Source organism: Lepidothrix coronata, unplaced genomic scaffold (assembly GCF_001604755.1).
Source record: "Lepidothrix coronata isolate B3197 unplaced genomic scaffold, Lepidothrix_coronata-1.0 Scaffold0, whole genome shotgun sequence".
Taxonomy (NCBI): Eukaryota; Metazoa; Chordata; class Aves; order Passeriformes; family Pipridae; genus Lepidothrix; species Lepidothrix coronata.
In genome coordinates, this window is record NW_016690180.1 from 1,750,399 (window position 1) to 1,766,253 (window position 15,855).

At 37.9% G+C, this 15,855-nt stretch overlaps 1 protein-coding gene across 7 annotated transcripts in view; it reads right to left on the reverse strand.

The window, feature by feature from the left end:
- SORBS2 (sorbin and SH3 domain containing 2) overlaps positions 1–15,855 on the reverse strand; it is a 217,500-nt gene that overhangs the window by 174,619 nt on the left and 27,026 nt on the right. The gene's annotated exons all lie outside the window — the stretch shown is intronic.

A 15,855-nucleotide genomic window follows, 5' to 3' on the forward strand; every position in this document is an offset into this window, starting at 1 on the left:
CTGTGCTAATCTGTATCCCTTAAACACAAAAGCAGCTTTTCTTGCGAGTATATCACTGTGCTGGGCAAATCAGCATTCCTGGCTGAGCAGCTCATTCTAACCACTCTTGGAAGCACAGCTTTTACAAAAGTAGTTCCAAGAATGAAGCCAAATGCATGCCAGGTTTTACAGCAGGTAGTCACTGGCATGGCAGCAACTCCATGTCCCTACTCCCAGTCCTGAAAACACCACCCACATCTAAAAACCTGGGTGTATTTTTATGTGCAATTGCTTCAGTGATAAAGTTAGAAATTGAGCAAAGGTTGTTTGAATAACAGAAGATTCGGAGGACTGCATTTTTTAAAAAGTGAAAATACATTGTTGTTTTAGCATATTAAATACTAATTCTCTTTACGTAGTTATTGGATGTGAGTTACACCAGGTGCCTGAGATTATTGTCCAAATGCTTTTTGAATTCTGTCAGGCTCAGCGCCATGACCACTTCCCTGGGGAGCCTGTTCCATTGCCCAGCCACCCTCTTGGTGAAGAACCTTTTTCTAATATCCAACCTAAACCTCCCCTGACACAACTTCAGGCCATTGCCTCAAGTCCTGTCACTGGTCACCACGGAGAAGAGATCAGTGCCTGCCCCTCCTCTTCCCCTCGGGAGGAAGTTGCAGACTACAATGAGGTCTCCCTCAGTCTCCTCTTCTCCAGGCTAAACACACCAAGTGACCTCAGACACTCCTCACATGGCTTCCCCTCAAGGCCCTTTAGCATTGTTGTTGCTCTCCTTTGGATGTTCTCTAATAGCTTAATATTGTTCTTATATTGAGGTGCTCAAAACTGCACACAATATTCAAGGTGAGACCGCCTCAGTGCAGAGCAGAGTGGGACAATCTCCTCCCTTGACCAGCTGGCGATGCTTTGCCTGATGCCCCCCAGGACATGGTTGGCCCTCCTGGCTGCCAGGGCATTGCTGACTCCTATTCAACTTGTCATTGACCAGGCCCCCTAGGTCCCTTTCCATGGGACTGTTTTCCAGCATCTCATTCCCCAGTATGTACGAACATCCGGGGTTGCCCCATTTCAGGTGCAGAATCCAGCACTTCCCTTGTTGAATTTCATATAGTTGGTGATTGCCCAGTACTCTAATTTGTCCAGATATCTCTACAGATATCTCTGCAAATTTGCTCAGTATCTCTTCCAGTCTTTTGTCCAAGTTGTTACTGAATATGTCAAAGACATCAGGGCCTAAGATGGAAGAACCCCATTAGGGACAGGCAGCCAGTCTGATGTTACTCCATTCACTATTACATTGCAGTCCTGTAATTTTTCAGAGTGGGCTATGGGAGCATTGACAGAAAACCCACAGAATTTACTTCGGCTTGTACTGTACTGATCAAGTTGCATGGATTGTCCAGTGCTCTGGAAAGCTCTGAACAACTGGTATCCCACCAAGAGCAATAGCCCTAGTGGACTGCCATATCATAAGGGCTAGCAAGAGGGCAGACAAGGCCTGACAGAAAGCAGAGTGACTATGTGGTGTTGACAGTAAAAAAATCCATCATTTCCTTAAAGAAACAATCAATCAAGCAAGTCCAGTTAGTCAATAAAGTTCAAGACCTACCTTCTATGCAGAAGAAACCCAAACAAACAAGATCTACTAAACACTCAAGAAGCAGTCCTGAATTTCCAAAACATGAGTACCACTGTCTCATTATTTTGTGTTAAGCATTTGTAGACAACTGTTTTGAGATGTGGCAGTAGAAGTGCCCGAATATTTAAAGCAGCAGACAGCAGTTTAAACAAAACGGTAATAAACCAAAATAAAACCCAAGTTTACTACATGTATTGCAAATGTTTGTGATCTGCAGGTGTTTATCTTATTTGACAAAGCAAGCATATATTGCACAGAAGTAATCTAGGAAGTGTAAGACCGCCTTTAATATTCCACAGGAAGAATTTCCTTTTGTATAACCAGTGAATACAGTATTAAGTAGCAAAAACTATTCTATAAAGCTAACAAATTTTACCCTTCTATTTTTATTTACATCAGAAAGAAAACTAAAGATAGGTCTCTTTCACAGACTGAAATGATGGCAAGATTGACCATAGGTCAGATTCAGGCGATATTTCAAATAATGATTCTCTCCTCCTTCTACTAAACTAGAAACTCTAGTATTAACCAGCTGTGCTGCTAGCTTTTTTGTATCACAAATCAAGTTTCAAACACTTCTTGATTAATCTACACAAGCATGTTAAGTCTTTTTTTTTAAAAAAAAAGTTCGTAGCATTGCAAATAGGATACACCTAAGGAAAATGACACCGCAACCCACACCAAAAAATCCCCCCAAAACAACTTTAAGTGGTCACCTGAAGTTGAAGCACTGCCTTTACCCTTTTTTAAAAAATAATTCTGAACCTGAAGTACTAAAACAATAATTTAAAAATTTGTGATTAAATACACAGGGTAAAGCTTGATATTCAAGCAACCATATTTCTTCTTCTAGTTTAAAAAAATATAAATTAAAAAATATCGTGTGAGATACTAGGATACTTTAAGACACAAAACAAGGAATAGGGCCCCATCCTACTTCCTTCCTTGGGAGGAAGGCATTCCAAGTAGTTCCGAATAACAAAGTGATATTTGTGTTATATGTTTGGAGAGCAATTTTTAGCTCAAGCTTTTCTGGAGCCTTTGCTTGGATTAATAAAAAGCAGTTTATGAATTGTGACAATGCACAGGACACAAATTAGGCACCAATACCAGAAAGTTGTTGATCACCTTCACCAGAGAAGACAGATAAAAGTTGTACAGACCCAGTTTTAGATGCAGATATGGGAAGAGATGCTCAATGCATTTGAGTAACCACAGTTCAGATCACCTTTCAGGCTAATTGATGCCAAGTATAATTACAGAAACTATGGGAGTTTACTCAGTAGAGGGATTCTTCATTATAGGAATACGTTCCAATTCAGAGATAAACGGTTCATTAGGTCTTGTAACTTCTGAGCACAACCATTAATAAATACTTAAAACCTGAAAGTATTCATTTATTCATACAGTAGGCTTATATGCTACTAGAAACTGATAAAATGTCTATTACTACTCCCCAGGAATTCACATTAATAGCAGAGTCCCCATGATAAGTGACTCCTGTGTATGAGACTAAGGCACTTAGAGCACCTTCACCATTTACACTCTTCCTGTACTGTCACAATATAAGATTTGGTCTGGTTACCTTAATCCAATTTAGGAAAGAAAAAGCAAAGAGAAAAAGAAGAAAATGTCTGAATTCTAGAAACCACCTACAGGAGGTTTTTGGTTTTTTCCTAAGTGATCTTGAATAGTTTGTTTTTGCTATATTGAGGTTCCACAGAACTTTAGAATATGAGTGAAAGGTAAAAAGATTTTTTTTTTAACCTTTTTTCTTGCTTTTTCAACCCCCCATCTCCTAGATCAAGCAAATATTTGGAAATTTCAAAAGGGTTCTAATGATCTAGAATCAGTTTGCTGTTCACACAACTTATAAAACATGTAGGCCAAATACGGCACCTTAAAACAGAGTAATCTGGCATGAGAGATATCACACAGAATCAAGGTTGGAAGAGACCTTCAAAATCATTTAGTCCAATCATTGACACAACACCACCTTAATCATCCCTAAACCATATCCCTTAGCCTTGCGAAAAATCCTGATATTCTTTATTGCTACCAGTTGCCACTGGTCCTCGGTCAGGAGACAAAAATATGTTTAGATTGCATATTGCAAACCAGCATGGTTCCAGCTGTTAAAAAAGTGCCCTGGTACTAGCACAGTGAACCTAAGTGCTCAGATTAAGCCTCAGTGAGTTTTACTTGGTTAGGCTAGTGATTAACCTGCTTATCTCAAAGATGCTACAAGACATTCTTCAGCTTGTACTACATGTCCGTCATTCCTTAAGAGCACATTTTGGGATTCATCACAAGTTTGTGAAAAATGCTATTTTGAGCTGAAATACATGACACTGGATAACTAGATGATTTCACTCAACAGCTTAATGATGTAAAATTGCACATAAACTCAGTTCCTATTGTAAGCACGTTGCCTACCAGAGGCAGCACAAAGTTCACTTCAACCTGTGATCTATGTATCAGAGGGACCTAGCAGATTCACTTAGACTAAATAACTGTTGTCAGTTCTCCACACAGAATTAGCTAGCCTTAAAGCAATTCAAAGGTTTCAGTATTATCTGGTTTCTTTTGATATCCAATTCCTTTTAATTAAAATAAAATACAACAAAAGGAAATATAACCTTGGAATTAATTATCCTAGCAATAACTCTAGCTGCAGTGCTCAAAACTCAGTTTTACAAAGCAACTTTGTTTCTTAGGCTTTTGTTGGATTTTCTAGGTCTCATTTTAAGCTTCATCACAAAGAACAGAAAAGAAAAAATTGCTTACTACAGAAATACTATTTGACTATAAGTATTATTACAGAAGCTTTGAGGCTTTTGAGTTCATAACTGAAAACATTGTCATAACTGATTAACAAACTGAGGACAGGAATTTTTTTTTTTTGGTGAAAAGTAAGTTCAAGTCATTAACAGGAATTACAATTAGCTACACTAATCAGCATGAACAGTAAAAATAAAAGATTCTCTGAATTCTCTGAACTGTGGAAATAAAGCTGTTACTTCAGACAAAGAACCGTAAAGATGTACCTCAGGGGAAGTACTATCTGAGTCTGAGCAAGCACCTGCCTACTCACAGGATATCAAGAATAGGGTATGTACAGTCAGTATTCTCCTGTACCCCTGTGCAAGTGTGTGCAATGGCCTATATACAATCTGTGCAGGAATATGAGTAAATAATGGCAGTAGCTGCCTCACTTGGGAACTGTTTCAGCCACACTCAAACAGAAACAACGTTTGATAATTACATTTTTAAAGCATATTATATGCTTGCTAAAGCACTTAGGTTTTATGAACTAGAAGCAGACCCTTCCTGGAAGAAACATACATAGTACTACTGAATTCTTCAGTCTATAATTATATTCATTCAGATGACCAGTGCTGAAAATCCCGTTTCTGATAAATCCTGAAAAATGGATTTTATCTCATTAGGAGCAGGAATGTAGCTGACATGTGGTATATTTCCATTTTCCATTTATCATGCTGCTATACAAGAAGGAAAAGTTCTATTATTGAAATTAGTTAAATGACTGCTACCAGAAAAACTTGAGCTGCAAACTTTGAATTGTTCCCTGCTCAGTAGTGCAGGAAGCAAGAATGGTCCTGCCCTCAGCACTCTCCCTTGGGTAGCTCTCCCTCATTGAAGAAAACTATACATATCTTTGGCTAATAAGTATCTATTTTAGCACATGTTATAGAATTGACTTCTGTACATGCCCAGAAAGAGAATTGTTTCAAGTCTTACTGTCCCCTCATTCACATCACAAGCTAAGGAAAAGCTGCCTTTCCAAAGGCCTAGATAGAACAAGGACACATCAAATGCTTCTATTATTGGCTTTGTTGAGCAAAAAACTGACCTAGGAAGGCTATTTCTCCTTGTGTAGATAATCATATTGATTTGTATAGAGCAGACAGAACTTCCCTTAATAAAAATCCAGTTTATCCTAGACATTAAGAATTGCTGCATTTAAATGCTGGGAAAAATCTATGACCAAGGGGTTTGGTAAGTGATTCTTTGTGATAGCGTAGAAAAAACAGTACTTGATTAGAGAAATCAGAGCTTTAAGAAAACACCTGATTTACAGCCTTCTCAGGATGTAGTCTTATGTATTCAGTATTCTTGAACTAATAGACACTGAAAAGTTGTAATAAATTTCAAAAATGGCTGTAACAGTGGTGGGATTTAAGAAGTGACAGTACTGATAGGTCAAGAAAATCTCTGTGTACACATCATTTAGTGCATTCCAAAATAGCGTGAAGAACAAATAACAACCTGAAGATTAATTTTGATTGATTAAATCAAGTATGTCTAATTGACCGATCAAGTAGACAAAATTTAGCTGACCTTTTCAATTACAAGCAGTCAAGAGAGATCTAAGGTCATGGACTTTAGTATCACAGGACCACAATTCTGTTAGAGCCTGGTGTTAATAACACCAAGGTAGTGGGTTCAAAACCTGTATGCACCATTCACTTAAGAATTGGACGTGATGATCCTTGCGGGTCCCTTCTAACTCAGAATATTCTGTGGTTTTGTGATATGCTATGAGAAGCACTATGAAGATGTCAAGGTATTTATGAAAAGTCTCACTAAAAAATTGGCACTACCTACAGTCTTTTTTATTTCAATATTTAAAATCTAAATCAAAAGAGTAAAATAGTTTTATCTTTTGATCTGCCCATGTGGAAGATACAGAGGATTGTTGTGCCTTTATATAATCCCTCCCAATTACATAGCATGTTATATCCAATAGGTTGTACCTGTAGAAAAGTATAGAAAAGCAGCAAAATGTATGCATGTTTGTGCCTGTTAAGTATTTATCTGACAAAACTCATTAGATAATACTTGTATAAGCAGCTATGAGTTTAGCTGTTTCTTTCAGTTATCAATTGTACACGACAGTAAATGGAAGGATACTTTTGCAAATTATAGCTGACTTCAGGCTTCGTTATATTTGACACTGAGGTTGCACCTCTAGTAACTGCAAAAGAAGGACTAAGATTAAAGACATCCCACAGTTTTGCTGACTGTTTAATTTACAATTCTAGGTCAGAAAAAAGGAAGCAGAGGTGCTTGCTGCCGAAATTTTTAAAAAGGGAATTTAACCTTTAGTTCACTGAATTTTTTCATTATCCCATTATATATGTGACATAAAACAAGAATTGTTGCTATGAAAAGAACTTGCGTATATTTAAATAAAACAATAATAATTTAGTCTTTTCTTTAGTTTACTGTAAGTTTTCACTTGCCAGCACCTTCTGCATAAGCCACTGGTTCACAACTGCTAATAAAGGCTTTTAAACATGAATTAACACTTTCTTCATGACAGAGAATTTGATATTTGAATTTTTGAGGAGGCCACTACCAGGTATTTTCTTATTATTTTGGTATGTATATAGGGTCAGACCCATTATATGTATATAAATGCTCTGAGCCTGTATATTGCATACAGGCTCTGAAGAAGACACAGCTTTATCTTGTTTCCCAGTATTGCAGTGAACTTAAAAATCCTCTTAAAGGGAAATCTTTGTATTTAAAGCATGTTAGTAACATCTTTACATTTCAATTCCCTCAGAAAATATAGGCACAACTGGACACAGCACACTCATGGTCTTGGCAATACACAGAAATAAATCCATCTACTCCTATCAGAACCTAAAAGCAGATAAAGCTTTTAACCACAACATTTTCCAGGGATTCCAAGTTCTGGTCATTACTCTTCAATTTTTCATCAAAAGCTTTGGTCCACTTTCTAGTCAACCTGCCAAGTGAATAATTTTCTTTTTTTTTTTTTTTTTTCTCTATGGTTTGTACAGTTTTTACTGTTCATCTGAGCTTGTGCTTTGACTGCATTAAAGTATGACTGAATTCACCTTCATTTTAAAAAAGGATATAGATTTTTCTTGTAGAATTGATCTTGAGTACTATGTGGATGAGATCAAATTAATTGAATTCTTACATTAATATACAGAAGGTTTTCTGTTCCTCTGTGTATACCTAAAAGCAGAGGGCTGTGATGTCAGTAAATACATGTAGAATAATCAGGATATGTTTAATATTTGGTTTTCAGACCAGTTATTGTTAATTGTAAAGTATAGCAAACAGTACACATGTAACTTAGGATGCAGTCAAACGAAACCATTTTATGTAATTATGAGTAACATGACCATCAAAAAGGTAAATAAAATTAGATATAGAATCCATAGATTCATAGAACTGACCTCCAACATCATCAAGTCCAGTCCTTGACCAATCACCACCTTGTTAACTAGACTATAGCACTAAATGCCACATCCAGTTTCTTGAATGCTTCCAGGGATAGTGACTTCACTGGGCAGTTCATTCCAAGGCTTGACACCCCTTTCCATGAAGAAATTTTTCCTGATGTCCAACGTGAACCTTCCTTTGTGCAGTTTAAGGCTATTTTGTTTCTCGTCCTGTCACTAGTTGTTTGGGAGTAGAGGCTGACACCCATCTGGCTACAATGTCCTTTCAGGTAGTTGTAGTGAGTGATAAGGTCACACCCGAGCCTCCTTTTCTCCAGGCTAAACAACCCCAGCTCCCTCAGGCGCTCCTCATATGACTTAATCTCTAGACCCTTCACCAGCTTTGTTGCCCTTCTCTGGACTCACTCAGTACCTCAATGTCTTTCCCGTAGTGAGTAGCCCAGAACTGGACACAGTACTTGAGCTGTGGCCTCACCAGTGCTGAGTACAGAGGGAAAATCACTGCCCTGGTCCTGCTGGTGACACTATTTCTGATACAGGCCAGGATGCCATTGGCCTTCTTGGCCAGCTGGGCACACTGCTGGCTCATGTTTAGCTGCTATTGATCAGTACCCCCAGGTCCTTTTCTACTGAGCCACTTTCTCACCACTCTGCCCCCCTCTGTAGTGCTGCATGGGCTTGTTCTGACCCAAGTGCTGAACCTGGCACTTGGCCTTATTTGACCTTATACTGTCAACTTTGGCCCATCAATCCAGCCTGTCCACATCCCTCTTCAGAGGCTTCTCACCCTCCAGCAGATCAACATTAACACACAACTCAGTGTCATCTGCAAACTTACTGAAGGTGCCCTTGATGCTCTTGGGCAGATCATCAATTAGTTGCATTTTGGAGATACGTATTGGGTCTGGCTGAGCTGGAGTTCATTTCCCCATAGTAGCCCTCACAGTGCTGCGCTTTGCATCGGCACCTAGAAGGGTGTTGATAACACACAGGTGTTTTGGCTACTGCTGAGCACAGCATCAGTGCTGTAACATTCCTTCCTCAATCGAGGGCAAGATCCTGGGAGGGGACCCAAGTAGGCCAGCTGACCCAAACTAACCAAAGAGATATTCCATACAAAATGATGTCAGCTCAGATAGAAAAGCTGAGGCAAGGAGCAGGAAAGGCAGGCATTCATTGTCTCCAACGGCTGCCTGCTGAGGAGCCATTACGTGTGCTGAGGCCCTGCTTCTTGGAGGTGGCCAATCAGTGCTGCTCATGGGAAGTAAAGAATGAACCGTGATATCTTTCTCTTTGCTTTTGCACGTGCAAGCTTCCGCTTTGCTTTTGCTTTAATAAACTGCCTTATCCCAACTCACAAGTTTTTCTGCCTTACTCTCTCTCCCCTGTCTGGCTGGGAAGGAGAGTGATAGAGCAGCTGGGTGGGCACCTGGCATCCAGCCAAGGTCAATCCACTACAAAATATTACAGTGAAAAGCCCAAGATACAGAACAAAATAAGTACAAAGGACTGCAGAGAAGCAGGATATCCTGCCTAACATTTAAGAAAAATTACTGAAAAAACCTTAAACAAGACAAAGAGTATTGAAGCAGGCAAAATCCTCCTTTTTGGTAGAGTGGTAAAAAGTATCAAACTAAGAATGAAGAGGAGAAAAAGAAATTCACTTTAGTTCTGAATTCCCTTAGAGTTAAAGCCTAATCAGCTTGACCTCCCTGATTAAGAGTATCAAGGGCAAATGCCACCAGTTCTAACTACATAGCTCATCAATTCTCAGATATTGTATGCTCACAGCTAGTGCAAGAGGTGGTTAAAGACCAGTTAGGTGCATACAGTGATTGCATTATCATTACAGGCAAAAATGAACCCTTTTGTTAATGCTTGAATTTAGTAGAATTTTTTTCTAAGGTTTGAAGGTGGTCTCACTAAACAGTTTCTAAACTCCTCTACCACAAAAATCTCTAGCTTGAACAACTCTAGACACATTTCAGTTCTAATATAAATTTCATACTATCTTAAATAAAACCAGACTCTCTCCAGTGACCAATGGAATCCATAAAAAGGATAGTCTGAACAGAGTGATGTTAGTTTATCCTGGAGAACCTGATCCACAAATCATCCAGAAATCCAGTTGATTTCTCCTCAGCACCATAAGTAGAAGTATCTGAGCTGGCCAAATACCACATATATGCAGATTTCTCTCTCAAGGCCAGGATCTTTGTTTTTCCATCACAAAACTTCAGTCTACATTAAAATAGACTACTGAGAATCAGTCTAATACACCATATTGGCTCAATTAAATATGTCAAAAGGAAGAAGTTCAATGCCATATTAAGAAAACTATGCCCTTCTTGGTGCTCATGGAGAAGCTACAAAAGCTGCTATTTTATAATTGTAAGTAGGATAAAGAGATCAGCATTTTCCCAATTTTTATCTTTGTATTTTTAGATTATTTTGTTTTTAAAGGTCTTTTTAACAATAAGAACTGGATTTATGAGTGTGAGCCTTCTGCTGTGACTTTTGGTTACCTTTGCTAGTATATTTGCTATACTTGGTAGAGTACATCCAAATCAATTTTTCAACAGTGCTCTGGTCCCCATTTTTGTTTTCCAGGATTCTTTAAGAGCTGAACCACTAACAAGTATCAGCCCTTATCAAGAAACAGTAATTCTCAGTTCAGCATTTGACCTCTAGTTTTGAGTGCTAACAGCCACACATCTGAGACAAAAGAGTTTTTCCACTTTATACTGTATCTTTTGTAGGATCTGTCCATTCCAGTTTAAGAACTATGTGAAATAGTTTCTGGCTACCCTTGGAAAAACCACCTCAAGTATGATTAGATAAGAATATCTCAGCCCATGTGTTCACAGACTTAAAATAGCTGCAGATCAAAGTCCATCTCCATAGTTTTTCAGAAACTAGACTGTAGTTTTGGTGTTACAAATCATTCTACTGTTCTGCTATGTGAACTCTTACCATTTTGTTCAACTATAGACACACAGGTGGCATAGGCATGCTATAGTTGGAGGCTATTACACCTGTAATAGAACTGTAAGCATTACTGGCTTTTTTTTTTTTAATAGTAACTTCGATTTGCAGAAGCTACAGATAAAATTTTACATGAAAGGAAGTTTAGGAAGCCTTCACTATAGAAGTCATCAGCAACTGAAGTTTCCAAGCTGACCACCTATACTAGCTTTAAAAAGCTGTTGATGTGAACTGTACAATTTATAAAACCCAAATCAGCAACAGGAAAAGAACAGTTAGCAAATATTTTACTCAAATACCAGCACTGCAGCTCTCATACTGCTTTGCCAGAGATTTTAGAACAAATAAGGAAAAATTAAAGTGATAGGCAAAAAACTGGTGGATAAAAATGTAGCCTTCTGAAGTTAATTAAAAAAGCCAAAGGGAATATTATAGTAGTGTAGAAACCACTGATGAAAAGAAAGCTCTCCCATTTAAATAAATGGGAGGAGAAGGTACACAGACTATTCAGGCTGGAATAAAAGAGCTACACATTGCCAGAAGCAGAGATGTTTGACTTATGATAAAGAACAAAGTATAACTGTGCAAAGTTTAGTAAATACACAGAATTAGTTCTTTAGAAAGAAAATTGGGACAAACTATGAAGCTTTTAATGCAACTAGCTTAAAAGCAATTAATTGAAATTCAGGGTAGTCAGGCACAAGCCATGATAAAAAGAACAAGAGTCATGCTTAATGCAACAACTTCTGAAGAATTCATAGAAGAATACCTTAATCTACATGTTACATTTCAGTACATTTTCCAGTTTTTGATGCACATAATCTCCTTCTGTCTTTTTTATATTAAGCAATTACACTTCATCATAAATATTAACCCAACTAGCACTGTCCCATCCCTTGAAGCATTAATTACAAAACAGTGAAGGTATTTTGCAATGTGCTCTGAATTTCAAAATGTGGGGGCTATTCTGGATCAAGAGAGCAACAGCATCCAAAATTTCTCTCTGTAAAATAGCCTTTTAAAAGATTTTTTTACCAGGTTAGAATGAGCTCAGTGTTTATAATACGAGCAGTGCCTAGATATACACCATTAGACTTTTCCTTATATGTAACAGCTGGAAAGTTCATTTATTTCCTTTGAAAAAGTCAATGTGCAATAGGCAAAATTGGATGGGACTAAAAATTTAAAACCTTAAGTGAAATTACTGCTGGGAGTTTTCCCCAAGTTTTCTAATTTGATTAAGCATAGGCAGATTTTGCAGACTGCAAAGGGCTTGTCTTCAATACAAATGTTCCCTGCCTTCCAGCTTTCAAGTACCAGGCTTCAACATATATGCAAATAAACACAACTCAGCATGGACAGTGAGTAGAACTCCTTAAGTCTTTATGAAAGGCTGATATTTTTGAGCCTGAAACAGTGCAGTCTTCCATCTCACACAAAATCTTCAGGACAAGCAACTAGCTGAGGTATAACAGAAGTCTTTAGTACCCAAAAACTTTTTTTGTCTGCAGGTGTAGTGAAAGTTCGCCATGAAAGTTTTGCTTGAAGGGTGACAACGTTTAAGTCAAGTACTCTAAGAGAATCTTATACAAAACCCCAACGAACCATGTCACAGGACGCATTCCCAAACATTTTGAACACTGGACATAGGTCCTTATCTGCCAGTTTAATTCAACATTTATTTCATTACCTATTTTAACCATCAGGTGGCTCTTACAACATTCCCAAATTACTCAATAATAACCAGATGAAAGTTCAGGCTTTCTGATTATTTGCATGCCCTGTTAAGTTTTCTGTGCAAGAGAAGTATTAGTGGACTTTTTCACCAGCATTTTTTGCATCCTTCAATGCAGCAATGAATGAACTACCAAAGGAAAAAAAAAAAAAAAAGGTCAGAAGTCTGATTATGGAACAAAAGCAAAGTATTTACCCAGTAAATTTATCTTTGCTAATATGTGAATGCCACTAATTTTTAAATGTTTTAAGGTAAACATATTTTGCAAATTCCTGGTTTGTAATTTTGCCTTTTAGCTCTTAAGTGTCATTTGCCAGGCATTTATTATGTTCTTTCCTACCCATACTGTTAAGCAAAAATATATCTGTTTAAATACAAGTTTACTTAACATTGCTTCCTACCTTCCCTTGGAGAATAACATAGCTAACACAATCTTATTACAAAACCACCTATATCATTACAAATTGCACTGGAAGATAACATGTCTCACTGAAAGGAAAAAGATAAGTACTTTCTGCCTTCCTGTATTTTCTACAGCAAAAGCAAAAAGCCTCTATTGCAAATAATCCCTTTAGAGGATTAGTATGTCTGTGACAAACCTGAGTCAGTTGGAACAAAATTATATTTCAATGTATGTAGCAAAAGTAACTGGCTGGTTTAGTTACTGGATTAAATTCAACCTTAAAAAAAATCTCCAGCTTATAGAAAGGCAAAACATATGAGACTTGAATTTTGACTGCTAGACACCAAAATAGAGTTCCTTCATGAGATTAATAGGTCCACCATAAACAAAATTCCAGCTGTCCTTGACAGGAATTTAAATATTGCTCATCATTCCAGAGAAAAGGTAGACCCCACCTGTAAAATCCAGCAGGCATCAATCCAGTATGAAGAGTAGCATCAACGTATTTTCCTCCCTGGATTTTCTGAAGCCTAAATGTATTCACACAGGATCACTTCACACCAGGTACACAACCCAGACTAGTATAGTTCAGACACCAATAAAGTTGACAATAACTTTTAAAAAAATCACAGGTATCAGATTCCTTGAAGGGTTCCTATCTTCAGACATTATTCAAAGTATCTTAGCTTCTTTACTTTCCAGACATATTAAGGACAATGTGATTACAATGATATTCACCATTGATTTATGCAGGGAAAAATTATGCTTGGCAAACTGATAGCAATCTACAGTGAAATGACTGGTTCAGTGGATGAGAGAAGAACAGCAGTTGCTCTCTTGACATGACAAAATCTTTCCTATAAAATCCTCATACCAACAAAATGCAGATTAGGCAAGTGGTCAGTGATATGGACTAAAAAACTTGCTGAACTTCCAGGCACAAAGAATTATGATCAGCATCATAATCACAGCAGGTCACCAGTGGTGCACCCTATGGTCAGTCTTCACTAAAGGTCTGGAAAATGCAACAGAGTGAACCTTCAGCTTCTTTGCTGGCAATACAAGTCTGGGGAAGTGACCAATATTACTAATTGGTTTTGCTGCCATTCAGAGGGATCTCAACAGACTAGAGAAGCCTAAGGCCAAGAAACATAAGGTCCTGTACCTGGGGAGGACTATCTTCATGCACTAGTACACACTAGGGACTTTGCATCAACAGCTGGAAAGCAGCTCTGCAGGGAACCACCTTGTGATACTAGTGGAGAACATGCTGAACAGAAACTAGCAAGTCACCTTTGCAAACAAGATCAACAGCATTCTTGACTGCATGAGAAGGAGCCCAGTCAATAGGATAAGGGAGATGATCTTTCCCTTCAGCACTGGTCAGGCAGCATCTGGAGTACTGGGCCCAGTTCTGGGCTCCTCAGTTTCATAGAAGTTAGGAATTTACTAGAATAAGTCCTGCAAAGTGCCAGGAAAATGATTAAGGAACTGAAGCATTTTTCATGTGAGAGTGAGCTGGGACTGATCAGCCTAGAGATAAGTTTCATGTTGGGGATCTTATGTATATATATGTCCCTAATGGGGTAAAATTAAACACTGATATTCTTCTCCATGGTATCAAGGGATAGGGCAAGAGACAAAGGGCTCAAACTGAAACACAGGAAATTCAATTTAAATGTAAGATGAAAACTGCACACTTCATTCTAAAAATGACCAGAAACGGCACAGGCTTCCTAGAAATATCTTGGAGTCACTAGTCTTGAAGATATTTGAAACCCATCTTAACACAGTCCTGGGGAAGTTGCATTAGCTGCATGTACTTTGAGAGCAGGAAGGTTGGACCAGAAGATCTCCAGATATCCCTTCCAACGTTAGCCTTTCTATAATTGTATCCTATATTTACCTTCCAGACCAGAGAAACCCCCCATCAAAGCAAACAAACCCCAACAAACCAACTAAAACAAAAAAACCCAACCAAACAGCACTTTGGAAATAAAAACTCCAGACCCTGAAGATTCCAGAATGCTTTTCCTACAAAAATTTTGGACCTCACTCTACAACAGACTAAGCTACACAATAGTGACTTTGGTATCCCATTCAATAGGAAGAATGGAAGGTAAAGGCAAAGGAAAAATGGCAGTATTCATGGACATATGGTGCTTCTGGGTAGAGACAATAATGCCTATAACATTATATGACATTTTGTACTTCTGTTTTGCTGTTAAGTATCTCTGGGGGCCAGCTACTAATGTGATCCATTGTTTTCTTATAGCTGTAGAAAATACAAACCAATGAACTCATGATACATTATTTCCACTCTTACAACAAAGTTATTATGACTTAGATTCTTTTCAGGACACACTTTCATGGGTTTTTAATTCAGATCTATGAATTTCAGAATTTCATTGCATGAAAATAAAAATTAACACATGAAAACGCTGTAAAGTTACTTAAAAGTACTACAGAATTGTTTCAACACTGTTGAACTAGAATATGAAGAAGTCCTACTAGCATGTCATAGCTGTTTTATGCATCTGTCCTCACTTGATTTAGTATTCAAACGCAGAAAGGGCAAATGCGTCAACCTGTTAATCTGATTAATCAGCCACTCTTCCCAGTGAAACTCCTTGCCTAGATGGCAATTTTTTTTATTAGCCTTAGTGATTCATTCTTCCTCCCAGACTCTAAAAAGCTCTTTGTACCAAATTCACACATCAACACTTGGTGAACAGGCCTAGGCTGGTGTAACTGCTTCCTTGACACATTTTTATTTAGGACTTACTTTCATTAACCAAATCACTACTCCTAAGTGAGGAAAAATGTTTTTTTTTAATTCATTAAGGAA